This window comes from Myotis daubentonii, chromosome 2 (assembly GCF_963259705.1).
Source record: "Myotis daubentonii chromosome 2, mMyoDau2.1, whole genome shotgun sequence".
Taxonomy (NCBI): Eukaryota; Metazoa; Chordata; class Mammalia; order Chiroptera; family Vespertilionidae; genus Myotis; species Myotis daubentonii.
This window is the reverse complement of record NC_081841.1, coordinates 143214567-143235689: the sequence shown is the minus strand read 5'-3', so window position 1 is coordinate 143235689 and position 21123 is coordinate 143214567.

Here is a 21123-nt window from a genome sequence, read left to right as displayed (position 1 = left end):
GAATTTATATTAGTTCACACAAACACTCCATCCATGCTTTTGTTCTGGCCCTCCGGTCCAGTTTAAGAACCCATTGTGGCCCTCGAGTCAAAAAGTTCGCCCACCCCTGGTCTAGGTGGATCTTCCTGTGCCTGGCTGAGGCCACAGAGAGAGATCCAGACCACAAGCTGAGTCTTTATTTTACAGCCAGAGGTAAACAAGGTAGTGGTCACCATAGTTACAATGTTCTTGTGAGTTTCACTAGTTTTGGCAGCACTTGCTGCATCTCCCTCAGCCCATTAGCTATTCAGATAAGATCTAAGGAGGTCATAAGGTCAAGCCTAATTATGCTAAGAGGGCTGTGCACTCTAAACTGGGACTTGTTTGTGGCTTAACCAGTCTGAGGCTTAACCTTATAGCCGCTCCCTACAGCCTCTAGTAGTTATATAATAGGTTTCAGTGAAGCTTTATAGGAGGTCAACCATAGAGGAATAAGCCATTAGCTCTTACTCTTTCTTTTACTTATTTGGCCAAGTGGTTTTTAATTATTTTTACTTTATCTTCTAAGTAATTTTTTTGTATAGATATTCCTAACACTTTAATTTTCATTATGAAATGAACTTTTAGCATTTTGAAGGTTCTTCTTTGTTCTATTTATGCTTTGAATGTGAATTCAAAAATATCTGAAGTTTATGTTAACAACATCTGCTTTCTTTTAATTTGCATTTTTTTTTTTTTGCCACATGTTTGTCCCTCCTTTTAACTGTCTATCTTTACAAATTTCATATTGAAAGGTTTCTCTCTTCAATGCAGCATAAATTTGGGATTTTTCTATGACCTCTATTTTTTTTTTCCAGTAGAAATTGACATTATTTTCTACTATATTTGTTTAAGAGAGTTTTTAGTAAATATTACTCTGGGATCAATTTTCTTTTGATTGTGGGTATATGTGAATTTTCTGATATTTAGAAATGCATGCATTCTTATTGTAGTGGTTACCTTTTAAAAATTTATCTTCATCTAATACCCTTAGTCTGATCATTCTTTTTATAATATCTGTTATTGTTAAGCAATGAGCAAAGATTAAATTAGTAGATTTCCTGTTCTTCCACTCCTCACTTTCACATATACTCATTAAATATATGTCTACACATCTCAAATGAGAGTCACATTTTTTATACCTCAACTTTCACAGAGGAAATACCATATATAAGCACCTGACGTTATACGTCTGATAGATTTACCTATTTTGAAACATTATTTATGTTTCCAGACAAATATTTTCCTCTTATCAGTTTTTTATTGTTTTAATGGAAATACTACCATTAGTATATTTATTGAAATATTGACTTTTACCGCTGCCTACCCTCTTATACTTAGTCACCAAATTTTTATTCTTCTTGCAAAATAGATCTTTTGACCATCATTTAAATTCCATTGTCATTACTGTCAACAGAGATTAGGGCTCTGTTAACTACCATTTATTTGCATTTCTAAATAATTATACAGTAATTCTCCTTGACTTTATTCATTCCTACACTCTACTCTGACATAAATTATACTAATGCACACTCTGTCTAAAGTGTTTATTGGATTCTCATCAAATATTAAAAATTTTCTAAACTTCTTAGCTTCATATTTAAAATTTTCTGTTTTCAAAACTGCCTAATCTTTGCCTTCTCCCAACCTCTACATATAACCTATCTTCTCTTAAAATAGACTACTACTTATTTCTCAAACATAACAGACTTTTTCCATATCTTTATATTTGCTTGTAGTATTTCTAATGTCTGGTTTATATTCCATGTATTATCTTCTTCACATATATTTCGCAGGTCTGATGTCATAGTCTGGCTCAAGTTTTAACTTTGCTGTGAATTTTTTGTCAGTAATATCATAATCAATATCCACTATTTTAATGCTTTTTAAATAATACACATTGTTCTTGTTCCTTATGAAAGGGATCATGTTTAGCAAGTTCCTGGCACAAAATAAGAACTCAATAAATGTTTCGAATTGAAAAATGCTTTATATTAGATTTATTTCTGCACATATTTAAACTCCTTTACAAGAATTTAAAGTCCTCGATGCTCTTGAATATGTCATATTCATACTCATGTCTCATTTTACTCGATAATTTATGGCATAAATACATAGATGAATAATTCATTATCTTAGCTGCCTTTTTCCCCCCCTCACTTCTGTTTATTATCTAGAGGCATTTGCCAACTTGAGTTTGTTTCAATTTAGCCTAATCTGAATTCTTCAATCAAAAGTGTTGATTCCAAACACAAGTCAACCATTAGACAGATATTTGATCTTTTTGTATCATAATTTGTTCAACTCTAAATTTATGTCATTGAAATTGAAATAGATATATATTAACTAACATAATTTGCAAAATTAAAGCAATCCAATATTTGAATAAAAAGAAGATAAATTTTCTGGAATATTTTAAAAATGTATTTGTATATATTTATCTGTCTTAAAGACTATTCCTAGTTTTTTGGATTGTGTGTGTGTGTTTTTAATGTAGATAATTAAGCATTTGAAAAAATGTATCAATTTTCATTATATACCTTTTATGTCATAATTTATTATAAGTCAAAATGATACAAATTTGACACATATAAGAAATTTCAGATTTATTAAGTAAATCTGAAGCATCATAGGATTTTCCTAATTTTCCAAATGTAGATATATAAGCAAATCATCATTCAAATATTTATTTTAATAACCCAAATGTTTCAAAAATTCATAAAAAGTTTAGCTTTTATTAAAGTTTTTTATTAATTACTAAAGTCAGACTATTTTAACTATTGAAATCTTCATGTAATTGAAAATGCCCTTGAGTTATGACAGAAAGCTACTTCATTAAATCAAGTTATATAATAAAATCTAACTAATCTCTAAATAACTACAGGAAAGTGTTCCATTTTTATTTTTATTTATTTATTTATTTATAATCTTTATTGTTGAAAGTATTTTTCCCCCATTGACCTCTCCCACCCAGCCCCCGCCTGCCACCCCAGGCCTTCACCATGCATATGAGTTCATTGGTTGATCTCTTTTCCACCCCTCTCCCCTCCCCTGCTTTCCCTCTGAGGTTTGACAATCTGCTCTATGCTTCTATGTCTCTGGGTCAATTTTTGTTTTTATTTTTTAAAAATTATGCTAAAGGAATTGCCGGAGTCCAACCCCAGCAGGTCCAGGGGTCCCCAAAGGTGTGGATGGAGTCGGCGAAGAAGGAATGACACGGAGACAGCGTTCAGTTGATCAGCAGCCTAGCCAGGATCTCCAGCCAAGTTCTGGTCTCGATCTCCAGAGAGGTTCTGCTTAGGATCTCCAGCCAGGTTCTGTGTCCATGTTCTCTTGCTAGGTTCTCCAGAATCCTTTTCCCAGCCAGGCTCCGCCTCCAGGCTCCGAGGCCAGTCCCTGTCCAGGATCCTCCGGCATGCTCTTGCCAGCGAAGTTCTTCTGTCCCTAGATAACGTTCTGTGTAGGTTCTGTGCCTAGGCTCTATCTCTCTTGGTCCTGTCTTCCAAGCCCTGTCTCCTAAGTTCTGTGTCTGAAGTTCTGTCTCTCTTGGTCTTGTCTTCTGAGTTCTGTGTTCTAAATTCTGTGTCTTGCTGTCTTGTTACATCTGTATTTATACCAGTTGATTCTAATCCTGTCAATTTCTATTACAAAGGTTAGGGCGTATCTTATATCCATTCCAGGGAGTGAAGATTATGTAGCTTAAGCATGATTGTTTGTAGTTAAATTGATTAACTACCCGCCTGGCACTTAGTTAAGGAGTTTCATCTCCTCCCTAACTTCAGGGGAAAATCCCTACCTGGGGATTCAACCTTTCTGGGAGAGGTGACCTTGGTTAAAACACAGCGCCAAGAAGGTGAGCAAACATATTAAGAACCGTATGCTATATATGCCAGGTCCCTTGACACAGCAAGGATGGACCAGCTCCCGGCAAATAGCCAAGTTCTGGTCTCGATCTCCAGAGAGGTTCTGCTTCGGATCTCCAGCCAGGTTCTGTGGCCAGGTCCTGGTCAGGTTCTCTTGCCATGTTCTATAGTCAGGTTCAGTCCAGGATCTTTTGCCATGTTCTCTCCTGCGAAGTTCTTCTGTCTCCAGGCTCCGTGTAGGTTCTGTCTTCTGAATTCTGTTCTAAGCTCTGTCTCTCTCTGTCTTGTTACATCTGTATTTATACCAGTTGATTCAATCCCATCAATCTCTATTCCAAAGGTTAGAGCGTTTCTTATCTCCATTCCAGGGAGTAACGATTATGTAGCTTAAGCATGATTGTTCGTAGTTAAAATGATTAATTACCCGCCTGGCACTTAGTTAAGGGGTTTTATTCCCTCCCTAACTTCAGGGGAAAATCCCTACCTGGGGAAACAACCTTTCTCAGAGGTGACCTTGGTTAAAACACATAGTGCCAGGAAGGTGAGCAAACATATTAAGAACCGTATGCCATATATGCCAGGTCCCTTGAAACAGCAAGCATGAACCGGCTCCCGGCAAATTCCCCCTTTTTTATTTTTTAAAAGCAGGCATTAAAAAGAAACCTTTACAGACTCCTAAATATTTCATTTTAAATCACCACTTTCAAGTAAACAAGTAAGATTTTCTATCATGCCATGCAGGTCAAAACTTTTAAGACTCCAGAGAAATAATAAGTTTTTAGGATTAAAAATCACCTTCAATTATTGAAGTGATTGTCCTTCCTCTAAAAACAAACAAAAACCAACTCATAGACACAGACAACAGTATGGCGATTAACAGAGGGAAAGGGAGTAGGGAAGGTAGAAGAAGATAAAAGGGGGATAAATCATGATTAAATATGAGGTGGCAAGAGAAGATTTGACTTTGGGTGGTGGGCACATGATCCTATATACAGATTTTTTAAATTAGTAATCCACACATGTAACCTATATGTTCATGTTGACTAATGTCACCCCAATAAAATTTAAAATAATTAAAAATAGAAATATGAAGACAAAAAATGAGACTTGACTTGGGGTGATGAACACACAATATAATATACAGGTGATGTATTATAGAATTGTACACCTGAAACCTGTCTGATTTTGTTAACCAATGTCATCCCAAAAAATTAAACAAAAAAGAAAAAGAAAGAAAATCACTGCACTAGAACTTTTATTTTCAAGTTATGATAAACTATGCTTTAAATTAATTCTGTTATTAAAATCTGACTGACAAAAAAGTCTATCTTAGAAAGATAAAATTGATATAAAAATAGATTAGTGTTTACCTGTACATTTAAAAACCTATAGTTTGAACAACTTTTGCTAGTAAAGCAATGTATACAATTCAATTTAGGGCTAGTTACCAAGCAAAGCTTCCTGGTAATTAAGTATCCAGTTCATGAATATATATGAATTTCATCACTGTGCCATTGTAGAATAAATAAGACACTCTGTACTGTTTATATGCTCAAATAACTAATTTTTCAATTATAATAGAACTTTCATCTTATATTGTTTTAATGATTAATTTTTACAAATCAAATTTATAATATTGCTGCTGTTCTTTTATTAAAATAAATGAAATGGAATATATTAAATTTATACTCTAAATTTAATATTATTGTGGAATGATAAAAATATTACTTATAATCTTTTGTTTAAATTTATGAATCAATTTTTTAAGTGAAAAGAGTATAATTAGGAAGCATTTGTTTTTATAGGTAGTGAAATATTTTTCTTTGATTTCCTAAATCTTGTTTATTTTCTATTTATCTATGGCCACACTTGACTAAAACTTTGCAAACAAAATAATAACTCTTTAAATATATATATATATATATATATATATATATATATATATATATATATATATATATATATATTGATTTCAGAGAGAAAGGGAGAAAGAGAGATAGAAACATCAATGATGAGAAAAAAATAATTGATCAGCTGCCTCCTGCATGCCCCTTCCTGGGGATCAAGCCTGCAACCCAGGCATGTGCCCTTGGCCTGAATAAAACCCAAGACCCATCAGTCCACAGGACCACACTCTATCCACTGAGTCAAACTGGCTAGGAAGATAATAACTCTCATCTACTATATCAGATTCCTTCAGACTTCATACAGCAGCCTGAGATAGGATAAACTCTTCATATATTAGCTAACTTGTACCTTTGATTTCCGTTAAATACAAGGTTTTGAGGTTAATCCACTATTTCCACTGTCTTATACATTAGTAATAAAAGAATCTCAATTTTTGATTTAAAATATATTCTGACTTTATTCAAGATATGTGCAGTGTGCCTAGCAAAGGCAACCAATTAATTCAAACTATTAGTAATTATTTTTAAAGTATAAGAGAACCAACATATATACTTAGTGTCTAAATTGATTTTTTTTAAATGTATAAATTATAACTGAATATTTCTATTACCTTTAAAGAGTTATGAATTTGGTATTTCTACAAAATACCAACTTTTTTTTTTACTTTTGTATTATTGCTTATAATGTTTAATGAATAGCTCTTTTTCATATGCATATTACTATCATAAATTACTAGCGTTATTTCTAGTTATTGATATACGAGAGGCCCACTGCACAAAATTCATGTAAGGGTCTTAACGCCCACTACTGGGGTGGCTGCCTCGGCCCCTACCAGCCGAGGTGGCTGCGGGCCTCTGCCTTGGCCCCCACCCATCACGGCTTCACCCAGAAGAAAAGATGTCCAGAAGGACGTCTTGTTTAATTAGCATATTACACTTTTATTAGTATAGACTAGAGGCCTAGTGCACAAAAATTGGTGCACTTGGTGGTGGGGGGTCCCACAGCCCAGCCTGTGCCCTCTTGCAGTCTGGGACCCCTCGGGGGATGACCACTTGCTGGCTTAGGCCTGCTCCCTGGGGGATAGGGCCTAAGATGGCAACCAGGCATCCCTCTGGCAGCCCGGCAGCCCTTGGGGGATGTCCACTTGTCAGCGGGGAGCAGACCTAAGCTGCAGTCAGACATCCTTAGCGCTGCTGAGGAGGCAGGAGAGGCTCCCACCACCACCGCTGTACTGGCAGCCGTCAGCCTGGCTTGTGGCTGAGCAGAGCTCCTCCCATGTGAGAGAGCCCTGACCACCAGAGGGCAGCTCCTGCATTGAGCGCCTGCCCCCTGGTGGTCAGTGTGTGTCATAGTGACCAGTGATTCCCAGTCGTTCTGCTGTCAGGGTAAATTTGCATATTACCCTTTTATTATATAGGATAGAGGCCTGGTGCATGGGTGGGGGCTGGCTGGTTTGCCCTGAAGGGTGTCCCGGATCAGGGTGGGGGGTCCTGCTTGGGTGCCTGGCCAGCCTGGATGAGGGGATGATGGCTTTTGCAGCTGGCTGCACCACCTTCAGGGTGGGGGTCCCCACTGGGGTGCCTGGCCAGCCTGGGTGAGGGGCTGAGGGCCGTTTTCAGGCTGGCGGGCAGCTGAAGCTCCCAATCTCTCCTTTTTTCTTTTTTTTTATTCTGGGATTTATTACCTTCTATGGCTGTCACTGGAGCTGAAAGCCGGCTCCAGCTCTGAGGCCTCTGCTGCTGAAAGCAGGTATCTGGGGTTTGTTTAGCTTCTATAATTGAAACACTGTTGCAGCTACAGCTCTGAGGCCTCGCTAGCTGAAAGGAGGTATCTGGGGTTTGTTTAGCTTCTATAATTGCAACATTGTTGCTTAGAGTGCAGCTCAGAGCCCGGCAGCAGAAGGCGGGGAACCTTGGCTTCCTCCATCGCTGGGGCAACCAAGCCTCATGGTGGCTTCAGCTGCGTGGCTGCCGGCCACCATCTTGGTTGGCAGTTAATTTGCATATCACCCTGGTTAGCCAATGGGAAGCGTGTCGGAGGTACAGTTAATTACCCTATTTGTCTTTTATTAGTTTAGATAAAATATCACAATAGTTCCCAAACTATAATAAGGATTATTTAACAATAAATATTTTAATATATTAGCTATAACAGTCAAAGCATATGATGTCCAATACTCTTAAGTTTTCTGATCCTTTTGATAAACATTATTTGGAGTTACTTGAACTAATCCATGTTTTGTAAATAACATTTCGTCTAATTCCAATAACAGTATAATAAAGCAGATATTATTACTTCACAAATGAGATAACCTGATATAAAAACAAAACAAAACAAAACAAAATAAAAACACACACAACCATACTAGCCTAAGGGGACAGAGAAAATAATTAACAGAACACAAATTTTCCTTTAGTTGATTATAAACCTGGTGCTTTCAACCTCAATATGCATCCTAGAGACAATCCAAACAGATATGCAAATGCTACTGAGAGAGCACATCTCTATTGGAGAAAACTTTGATTCGTCTATATAGCAAATTATTAAACGTACCTATTTTCCCAACTAATAAATATTAGGGCATTTAATAAAACTTATGTTTATTAATATTCAGAGCAATTTCAAATTCCTAATTTCAAATTTCTAATGATCTACTCCTCTAATAGCTAGTTGTCTTTTAATGGAAGCTCTACCAGGCATTAATAAAGCCTTACTCTAAAATATGTTGAATCTCAAGCCAAAGCGACACATTAATCCAAAATTATTATGAAAAATGTAATACATTTAAAATAATGAATTAAACAAGCATATGATCTCTATAAACATGATTTCAAAAATTATTTTTATGTGAATTCACTTGTCATAAACTTAATGTGAAATAAAAAAATGTTATTTATATTTTGAGTAAATCAATGAACTGAATATTTCTGATGATGATGCATTTACATATGTTTCTTTTAAAACGATTGAAGTACACTTCCAGAAAATTCACGTGTGATTACTTTAAATGCAATGACTATTCATAAACTGAATAAACCTGAGACAAAGAGAATCCTGATAAAAAATATTCACTATCAGTACCAGAGAAACCCTATCCCCTCTGATGCTTTCTATCATTAACCAACAGCAATAACACTACATGATTACAAAAGTATAGGTTATATTTACATAATTTTATAAAAAGGAGACACACTCTTTTGTGTCTGGGTCTCTTATTCAATATTATGTCTGTGACCTTTATCCATTGCCATGCAGTGGAGTCAGATACTCACACATCACCACACCACACACTCTTGGTTTCATATATATGTGGAGTGGGAAAGGGGAGACTAAAAAGCAGAGAAGTAGTAGAGTGCCTGCAATCCCCTTAATTCCAACCGTTCCACAGCATTGGTTGGACAGACTTTGTATATTGCACCATGGTCAAGGCTCTAGCTCAGCGGTTCTCAACCTGTGGGTTGCGACCCCTTTGGGGGTCGAACGACCCTTTCACAGGGGTCGCCTAAGACCATCGGAAAATACATATTGAATATATAATTACATGTTGTTTTTGTGATTAATCAGTATGTTTTAATTATGTTCAATTTGTAACAATGAAAATACATCCTGCATATCAGATATTTACATTATGATTCATAACAGTAGCAAAATTACAGTTATGAAGTAGCAACGAAAATAAATTTATGCTTGGGGGTCACCACAACATGAGGAACTGTGTTAAAGGGTCACGGCATTAGGAAGGTTGAGAACCACTGCTCTAGCTGAAGTGACACAGGGAATATTCTAAGAATGAGAGCAGCCGCACACAGACTGTAGAATATTTCTCAACTAGTAGTTTCATAAGGCCATAGGCAACACCTAGTTTCTCTCTACCTGACTTTGGGTGGTGGGCACATGGTGCAATATACAGAACTTGTAACATAGAAACCCACACCTGAAACCTCTATGCTTTTGTTGACCAATGTCACCCCAATAAATTTAATAAGTAAAACAACAATAAATATATCACTTGACTCTTGCTCAGAAATAGCATTAGTATGTGGACCCACCAGTAGTAAATGAAAAGTTCACTTGGTTTACATCCTTCCTAAGATTTGTTATTTTCTGCCGTTTTCATTGCTTATTTGGATGACAGTGCAGTCATTGAATTATGATAATGAATAAAATTGATCACACTTTTGTATATTTATTGGCCAACTTGAATATTCTCTTCTTTGAATTGTTCAATCTTTTTTCTCTCCAATTTTCTATTACTTTTTATATTTTTTATTATTTATTGTTTTATATTTTATAGGATTTTATTGGGGTGACATTAGTCTACATGAACATATAGGTTACATGTGTGGATTACTAATTTACAAAATCTGTATATAGGACCATATGCATCTTTGTCGAGTAAGACTCCCTCCACGTTCTGTGTGGAGTAGGGTTTGGTATCTGAAAGAGGAGCCGCACAACACATGAGAGAAAAAGACACGAGATAATTTTGCAATATTGGGGCACCAGGCGGGCAAGTCCCGAAGGACTTCCACCCATGCTCAGGCTGCTCCAATCTTCTATTGATCTGGAGTAGCCCTTAGGGTAAGGAAGTTTCAATGACACACAGATCAGCAGACAATTTCCAGGAATAGACAAAGTATCTGATTAACTCATCAATAGATTTCCCAGTGTAGACAGAGTATCTGATTAGCTCATCAATAGATTTCTGGGAGTATCTGATTAACAATAATCAACAAGGATCTACATAAGTATCTAAGGAATTAAGGGAACTAAGGTGGGGATGCTTCAACTATTATTACCTAAATTAACTGAGTGGTTCCTGGATTAACTGGGTGGTGCACAGCCCTGACCTTTGCTAGGACTTTCAAGCCCTGACCTTTACTAGGACTTTCAAGGGCTACTAGCTTTTGGGGGGTCTCTGTCTAAACTCAGCTAGTGAAGACAATGAATGAACTCCGGCACATCTTTAACAATATATACTGATTATGAGTCCTTTGTTGAATATCTAGTGCAAATATTGTTTTCAATTCTAAGGCTTTTATTTGCATTTTTGATAGCTTATTATGAGCAACATTTTACTACATAATTTTATATAGTTTCTATATGTCTGTATGTATAATTTAAGTTATATGAAACATAAATGATTATGTAATTGGAGGTCAAAGGAGTCCTGAGCTCACCCTGCCTATCACCACCCAGCCAAAAAGCAGAAACAGGGATGGGATTATGTCAATTATAATTCAATTTATTATTTATTGTTAGTTTTATCTAAGAAATATGTGTCCTTTTCAAGCAATACATTTTCATTTAGGAAAAATTCATTTTTATTTTCCTTTTTTTTTCTCCTTTTTTTTTAGTATGACTGTGTGTAAGGTAATTTATTATGGAAGGTAATTTTCAAAATTATCATTGTTTTATATAAATAGCCAAGTGATCTGTCACCATATTCAAAAGACTGTATGAAGTTTGTCTTCAAATATCTGAAGGCACTAGCCCATATTTAAACCTTTTCTCTTTGCTCTGCTCATGACAAAGTCACCACACACACCAACCACTGGACAACTGAAAGTAAAGTCCCTTAGATATATAGCTAACTATGCCGGTAATATCCTCCAGATATGTTCACCTTGAATGGGTCCCCCATTTTGATTTATGTCTTTATTTGTTTTTTAAGGTTGTCAAAATTCTCAATTTGAGGGTATTTACAAATACCATCAAGACAGAAATTATCATCTGTGTGTGCACTCCTCTCTGGGTTCTGTTTTTCTCTTAATTATTTGGTTGAGGAAGTTCTAATTTTCTTATGTTAAGAATATTATAGAAATGTATTATAATGTAGTATTTTTATTCATTGCACTGGCAATAAGAGAGTTGGTTTAAAGAGTTTGAGAAGTCCAAGTCCAGAAACTGAAGTTATTCTGTGTACTCCTTTTACCTGGTACTAGAGGCCCAATGCAGATAATTCATGCACTGGTAGGGTCCCTACTAGCTGCCAGATTCCGGCTGGGGCCACCAGCCACCTGCTGCTGCTGCAGCTACCACCATCACCGCCACCGCCACTGCCACCACCACTGCCAGTCGGGGCCTCCCTCCCTTCTGCTGGCTGGCCTCAACCTCTGGTCAAACTCCTGGACAACTCCCAGTCAAGGGGACAATTTGCATACTATGCTTTTATTATATAGGATACTCACAGCACTTAGTACAATATCTTTCTACCTTAGGTTTTGATAAAAACCTTTGGAATAAATCCAACAATGTTTATACCCTTCTTGATTCTATAGGAAAAAAACTCATCTCTATATTTTGTCATCTGTATGTATGTGTACAAAAACAACCTATGTTAAAACAGCTGTGGCATGGTTGTTGGTATAAGTGCTAGGTTGCTATCTAAGAGCTAGTATTTAGCTTGCTTATATAAAACCATTATTAATAAAAATAAACCAGCCAGGCTTGATTAGAATTCAGTAGTTTGATATGAATTAGCAGGAAAGAAGAGTTATATTTTTCAGACAATTTCTCATTTCCCATTAGAAATAATTATATATTGCTACTGAAGATGTAATATATTAAATAGGTGTGTAATAGGCTGGTTTTAGTAGCACTTAACCAATTAAAAGAAAACATTCTTTTTATATTGAGCATTAACAATAAAATATAACTAGCCTAATTCATAAAAAATATATATTCATATATACATATATAAATATGTTAAGAGACGATATGCTAAATCTAGTGTATAATTATGTGAAACAATCATTTTTTTAAGGTTTTTCTTAATTATGTCTACTTCTGATAGAGATGAAGACATAAACAAAAGGGATTAGAAGGCACACATGTATGTTTAGTGTTTACCTATTAATAACTGAAAAATCAAATTATTTAAGTAAAAATTACTTTCTAATACCCAGCAAATGTCTATTAAAAGTAACATAATTCTTATTTGTAGAAAAGAAAGAATTCATATCTTGGGATTAACTCTATCATATCTTGAGATTCATTCTATCATAGACACACAATTTGAGGTAGAACCTCAGGTCAAACATCCATTTATCCTCATTATGTAAATGATTATAGACTAAATAAGTTAAATAGCATAATAAAGTGATAGTGTATGTGATTATGTTTTGAAAAATTTATTCTTTTATTTGAAATATGGATAGGGTTAGAAACTGTGCTTCAAAAAAACCAGAATGTGTTATTTAGGTTCTAACAACTGACAAAATTTACAAGTAATGTTTATGTCAAAACTTTAGTGTCCATAATAATACAGAAGCTAACTAGTCATTTCAAAAGAAAAGAAAAATGTTCTTGATTAAGTAGTAAATATAAATTACTTCCTAATAAGTAAATTTGCTTACCATGTTAATCCTCTCCTTTAAAGTTCAATAAAAAATACTCCATATGTGAGCCAAATGTTTGTAGCCAGTCAGCAAATAAACTAGGTCAGACTTTGTTTGTTTTAACTTTTTATTTATCTTTCACTAAATAAAATGATAGCCCTGATAAAAACAGAAAAACTACAGAATCAAACCAAGTCAGGTCTAACCTAATATGTAAATGGAAACTCTCTTTACCTACCTCTAGAATATTTTTAATAAGAAAATTTAAATAACAAAGTAGTGTTTTGTATCTTCTAAATAACAAAAACAAAGTAACCACTTTATTATATGTGTTCACTCTTAGTATATAATCTAATAAAAGAGAAACATGCAAATTGACCACACCTCCGCTAAGCTCCCAAGTCATACCCACCAGCCAATCAGAGCGACTATATGCAAATTAATCCAACTAAGCAGGAGGCTTGGTTGCCCCGACAATGGAGGCAGGCAAGCTTCCCACCTTCCCTGGCCGGCTGTGGACTCTGCTCAGACAACAAAGTTTCAATTATAGAAGATAAATAAATCCCAGATACCTGCTTCCAGCCAGCTTCCACTGGGAGCTTGGGTGGCTGGGGGCTGTGGCCAGCCTGCAAACAGCCATCAACCTCTCACCCAGGATGGCCACACCCTCATGGGGTGAGGGTACCTGCTGGGGGGCTTGGCCAGCCTGAAAACAGCCATAATCCCCTCACCCAGGCTGGCCAGGCACCCCAGCGGGACCCCTCCTTGATCCGGGACACCATTCAGGGCAAACCAGCCAACCCCCACCCGTGTACCAGGCCTCTATCCTATATAGTAAAAGGGTAATATGCAAATTGACCCTAACAGCAGAACTACTGGGAATGACTGGCCACTATGACACACAATGACCACCGGTGGGCAGATGCTCAATGCAGGAGCTGCCCCCTGGTGGTCAGTGCACTCCCACAAGGGGATCTCTGCTCAGCCACAAGCCAGGCTGATGGCTGCTAGTACAGCGGTGGTGGTGGGAGCCTCTCCCGCCTCCTCAGCTGTGCTAAGTATGTCCAACTGCAGCTTAGGTCTGCTCCCCGCTGACAAGTGGACATCCCCCAAAGGCTCCCGGGCTGCCAAAGGGATGTCTGACTGCCAGTGTAGGCCCAATCCCCCAGGGAGCAGGCCTAAGCCAGCAAGTGGTCATCCCCAGAGGGGTCCCAAACTGCGAGAGGGCACAGACCGGGCTGAGGGACACCCACCCCCTGAGTGCACAATTTTTGTGCATCAGGCCTCTAGTTTAGTCATAATAGTTAAAGCAATAGGCCGGGAAATCTTTCCAAGTTGCTTTTAAAAGCAAAAAAAATTAACAAAATAAAAAATTGCACCACAAACACACTTTGTTATATACTGAGTGGCCAGATTATTATGACCACCCTATCAGTACTTTGTTGGGCCACCTTTTGCCTTCAATACTGCGGCAATTCTTCTTGGCATTGACCCCACGAAATGTTGAAAGGTGATGCAAGGAATCTGACACTATGCCTGATGAACAGCACTGTCCAGTTCTGTGAGATTTGATGGTTGTGGAACCAGCTGCCTGATGGCTCTTTTAACTTCATCCCACAAATGCTCAATTGGATTGAGATCTGGTGATTGTGGGGGCCACTTATGCAAGGTAAAGTCTCCTCATGTTCTTGAAACCACTCCTGCACAATACGAGCACCGTGGCATGGCGCATTGTCTTGTTGGAAGAAGCCATCTCCATTGGGATACGCCATCAACATGATAGGATGAACTTGATCAGCAACCATACTTCGGTATGTTGTGCTATTCAGACATTGTTCCACACGAATTAAAGGGCCCAAATCATGCCAGGAAAACATGTCCCAAACCATAACACTGCTCCCACCAGCTTGAAGGGTTGTACTCATGCATGTGGGGTGCATGCTTTCATGCTGTTTCCGCCAAATTCTCACTCTGCCATCTGCATGATGCAACTGGAAATGTGATTCATTGGAACACATGACTTCTTTCCAATGCTCGACTGTCCAATCCTTGTATTCCTGGGCTAATTGGAGATGTTTTATTTTGGTAACTGCAGACAGCAAAGGTGTTAGAACAGGCCTTCAGTTTCCATATCCCATACGATGCTGTGTACGGCTAATTTGCCTACAAATGTCAGGTGGTCATAATAATCTCGCCACTCAGTGTAGACTTCCCTTGGCAAATTTGATATTGACACATCTCCAGAATGTATTTCAATGTTCTGTTGGTCTCCAGCAGAAGAAATTTTGGTGTTAAGCCCTCCTGACAGATGATTATAGAAAGCATTTTCATTTTTAATTTAAGTTTATTACCCAGAAGTAAGAGATTGTGAACACTTTCTCTCAAAATAGTGATGGATCCTCCAGCACCTGAAGTAATAAAGAGTCTTAATTGAGGTGTGCTATATTATAAGCTGTCAAATTATTATGAAAAATGTATTGTCATTTATTTACTACATAAAGCATATATTTTTATCATCCATTACCATTCAATTATGGTCATTTACATTTCACACCTGAAAGTTATTTATACTTAAAAATACTCTATGATTAGAAATGATATGTAATTAGAGAACCTTGTTCATGACACCTGAGCTAGTTAAGTTTTCCTTAAAACCATTAGAAACATAAGCAATGATGAGATAACTAGTTATAACTAGTTCATATTAACCTACTTTTTATTAGAAGATCAATATTTACTTATAATTTACTCTGGCTCTTTCTTTTTAGATTTCCTGATAATGATTTACTAGGACTCTTAAATATATCATGTTTATTATCTTTCACTATAGGTATTTCTCAGTGTTTTTTTTAGGATATCCTCAGATTTTTATACTGTGAAGTAGCTTTACAGTTGTGAGTACATGAAACAATTTATTATTGTATTGCTACTTATTAATTACTAGAGGCCTGATGCACGAAATCCATGCAAGAGTAGGCCTTCCTTCCCCATGCTGCCAGCACCAGCTTCCCTCTGGCACCCAGGACCTGGGCTTCCCTCACAGTCCCAGCTTCATCCAGAAGGACGTCTGGTCTAATTAGCATATTACATTTTTATTATTATAGATTTTATTATTTTTTTGTATCACACCTGTTAACCCACTTTTGTCCACCTCTGTATATTTATGTATAATCATATATACTATTCATATATATTTATGAAGAGATTTAATAAATAAAAGATTTATTATATGTAAGTGACTCAAGCAATTATGAAAGCTGGCATGTCCCAAGGTCTGCAGGTTGAATCAGTAAACTGGAGGCCCAGGAATACTGATGGTTTAGTTCCTATCTGAGGCTCATGGCCTGACAACCAGTAGACTAATGATATATTCCATTTCAAAGGCTAATAGGCTTGAGACCCAGGAAGATCCACTGTTTCAGTTTTATTCGGAAGGCAAGAAATAGTTGGTGTCCCAGTTCAAAGGCCATCAGGCAGGAATAAGTCTCTCTTATTTGAAAGAGGGTCAGACTTTGTTCTATTCAGATCTTCAAATGATTGGATGAGACCCACAAACTTGAGAGAGGATAATCTGATGTATTCAGTCCACAGATTTAAATGGTAATCTTATCGAAACCACCCATACGGAAATACTTAGAATTATGTCTGACCAAATATCTTGGCACCTCATGATGTAGTCAATTGACACACAGATTTAACCATCATAGTACAATTGTTATAGACCTCAAAAAATGACTTAGCTAGTATTCATTTTTTTTCTATTTTCCTTAATGCATGATGATTTTTATATTTTCTTTTTAAAAGATTTTTCTGAAATGTAAATTCAACAACAAAGCATAGGGAAACTGATGTTTTTCCTGTGATTGTCAGGCACAAACAATCTACACTAGATATAAAAATGTGCTATCACCCTTAAATGAAGTGAACAAATTGCTATACAAAGAAATAGCCAAAACTGACAAAAGATAACATTTGAACTATCCTATAAATGGAATGAATCAATTCACTGTCAAATACTTTCCCACATTGGTAGTCTAGCAATAGCTATTCTTCAGTATCAGTATCAGTATCAATCTAAATAGAAAATTTCAAAAAGGCCAACATATGCACAACTCATAAGCCACTTTTTAATGGCCTTGGACTTAAATTTGAACAAGGATCACCACTGTAGTGAGCATTTTTTCAGTCATTTTTGCTCTGCAGGATTAAAACCTTTCTACAGAAATCATATTCATTAATATTCTCAGTATGCTAAATGATATGCCAGACAGGAAAAGACAAATACTATAAGGGTTCACTTATATGCAGAATCTAAAAAACAAAACAAAGCAAAACAAAACAAAAATAAACTCATAGAAACAGAACCAAAGCGACGATTAGCAGAAGGGAGGGTGTGAAAAGGGGAAGGAAATATAGTCAATAAGATTGTGATACATTTACATAGTGACAGATGTTTACTAAAATTAGTGGGTGATTACCTTGTAAGATATAAAACTGCCAAATCAACTAATATAATTAAATATGTGATTGTATACCAACTATATATTTAAATTTAAAAAATACTCAAAAATATTTATCCTCTCCCTCCCTTTCCTTTCCTCCTTCTATCCCTCTAGCTCCTCTCTATTCCTCATCCCTGTTAGTGATAGTTTAGGCAGTATCTGGATCAATTTCCTGATACAGAGGTATCCAAAATTAGTGTACTTGAAATTTTGGAGCATCTTATTTTTGAAGGCACTATTGTTGGAAACTTAGCCTAGAGTGTATATACTCGGCCCTCAACTATATCTTGAATTACTCAATGTTTAATAAGTTATCTGTTTAATCTCACATAATAGATTTTGGTTATTTACAACTCAGATCATCTCTAATAATAAAAGGGTAATATGCTAATTAGACCAGAGGTCTTTCAGATGCCCTCGGGCGACCCGAGTGAAGCCAGCCTGGATCCCAGGTGCCAGAGGGAAGCCGGTGCCAGCAGCCAGAGGAAGGAAGGCCTGCTCTTGGGCTGATTTTCATGCATTGGGCCTCTAGTTGATATATAATTTGATACCTGGGTAAATTGAGGGCAAGAAAACTTTAGGAACAATATGGGAAGTTGGTATTTGTTATCTGATCTCCTTGAGGCTGAAGGCAGAGAACATTCAGGTTGGATTAAGACATGGGATTCTGGCAGCCCATGATATTCAGTGACAAAATAGCTAATTAAATTGTTACCTGTGGTCACCTAGAATAAAGTGTCTATTGATGACAAAGTTTTGAGAGATTGAGTCATCTCTCAAAAAGAAGAGAGTGAAGGGTGTGATGGATTCAAAGCTCTAGGGTGGGCTGGTTGCTTTTAATTTTGTTGGACAGCTTAAAGGAAATGTGTAACAAGTTCAAGGTCCTAAATTCTCAGCTCATAATCACACAGGCAACCAAAGATTTTCAGCATCTTTCATTTCTTTTTGCCTCTAGGATAAAATAGATGGAAATAAAACTAAAAGCTTGATCCTAAGGGTTTTCAATTTATGTAGGTTGAATTAACAATATGACAATGCATCAAAAGTGTCAGAGGTTTGATAGGGAAAGAATAAAACACTGAAGGTAGGTCTAAGGACATTATTGAGAGATTTAGATGTCTTAAAATACATCAAATAGCCAGAATCCAAGTCAACCTTTATTTCCAACAGTCATTACTTCCATCTGATGTGACTATTCCTTTTCTTCTGAAAAATTTTAAAATTATTTAACAAAAGTTTCTTCCAAAAACAAGTTAATGCTTACCATATTTTATAATCTAAAGCTTGTTTATTGTTTTCAGGCCTATAACTAAAATCATATTCCAGCAGATGTATAAAGTTACAGACATACTAAAACAGGAGGAAAAAAACTTATAAGCAGAAAAGAATACAGGATTTTGCATATATATATATTTTATACACATTATCAAATAAATAAACAATGTTTGAACTATGGCTTGAAACCCAACTAAATCAAAACATAAAAGACTAAGAAAGAATTAAAAAATTTATGTTTTTTATATAAACATCTTGATTATCAGAAAAATAGTCAGAAATTAGAGGCACTTCTTCCAGTAAGTCAATATTTTCTTTTAGTATATCAAATTCTATTTCAAGTTTTCTTTTTATCAAAACTTATTTTTCTTACCATCACCAGTATGATAATTGGCAAGATAGCTAATACCCATTATTCAAACATCAACAGCCCTTATTCCATCTATGTACATAGAAGCCTAATATGCTAAGTTTCCCTCCGCCCATCCGAACAGTCGCTATGATGCACACTGACAACCAGGGGGCAGACACTCAATGCAGGAGCTGCCTAGCTGCAGTGACTTGGTAGTGGCAGTTCTTGGGTGATGCAACCCGAAACCAGAGAGGAGGGAGCCCGATTCCTTGCAGGGCCACCTGATTCCACCATCGGCCATGGGTCATGTTGTTGCTGAGGCACTGTTGGCCCGAATCTGGTTTACTGCACACTTGCATTAGCGTTCCACACCCAGTACAACAGAAACTTTGCAGAGTGCCCTCTTGCACTCTGGGACCCCTTGGGGGATGTCAGAGAACTTATTGTTGCCAGATCCCACAGGCCAGGCCGAGGGTCCTCACCTGATGGAAGGACCCTGCTCACTCCACAGACACCGGGGAGGGACCATAGGAGGCTGGCTCCAGGGTGTGTCCGGCCCATCTTGCCCAGTCCTGCCCCGCTGGCCACCTTCTAATTAATTTCCTTTCAATGTGCACAAATGCATCCACAAGGCCACTAGTATTATTATAATAGCCAATATGTATTGTGGGGCAAATAATTTTTTTGATAATGTGAGTTTCTACTGATTACTATATCTAAGCGATGTTGTGCTATAAGAAATGTGTAAAATAGCATGGCCAGTATAGCTCAGTGGTTGAGCATTGACCTATGAATCAGGAGTTCACGGTTCAAATGCTGGTCAGAGCATATGCCAGGGTTGCAGGTTTGGTCCCCAGCAGGGAGCATGCAGAAGGCAGCCAACAAATTATTCTTTCTCATCATTGACCTTTCAATCTCTCTCTCCCTCTTCCTTTCACTCTGAAATCAATCTGTGAATACATATATATTGTATAAATTATATAGTACACAGCAATCAATTTATGTCCACTTTATTACAAAAATTTGTTGTGTAGTAGAAAACCCATATTGAAATTTTTTATGCAATTTTATGTAGATTCAGTGGTTCCATTTTTTTTTTAATCCTACCCCGAGAATATGTTTTTCACTGATTCTAGAGCAAGAAAAAGGGAAAGATAAGAGAGAGAGAAATGCTGATGTGAGAGAGAAAAATTGCACCAGAGCCAGGAATTAAATCTGCAGGTGGGTATGTGCTGTGACCAGCAACTGAACCACTGACTCCTGGAATGATGCTCTACCAAAATGAGCCACTCTTACCAGGGCTCAGTGGTTCCAATTTTCAGTATTTATTCTAAAAATTAATCAGATATATACACAGAAAATTCATCACAAATTTAATTTATATAGTATTTTAAAATATTTGTTAATCACAATTTTATTATACTTAACATAGAGAAAATAGAGATAAGCAAATCTTTAAAAGGTAATTGGTTTAAGGCATTATGCTATATGATTAGATAATCATAGTCATTAAATTTTATTGTATACTAGAGGCCCGGTGCATGATATTCATGCCTGGGTATGAACCCTAGGCCAGACCTACAATCAGGGACATTTCCCTAGCTGCCCTCAGACAGCCCCGCCCCCTTCCACCACCCACCCCAGTTCCCCGTTTGCCATCAGGTGATTGGAGCCTACAGACCAGGGAGAGGAGCCAAGAGGTCAGCCTTTCCACCGCTTGCTGGCCTCATCCACTCCACTGGTTGCCCTATGGGTGTGGGGTGACCGGTGGGGTGGGGGCCTTGGCCTGGGACCAGCCACACCCCTGCCACCCACCCTTAAGTCCCCATTTGCCACAGAGTGATAGGAGTCTTCAGGCAGGGGAA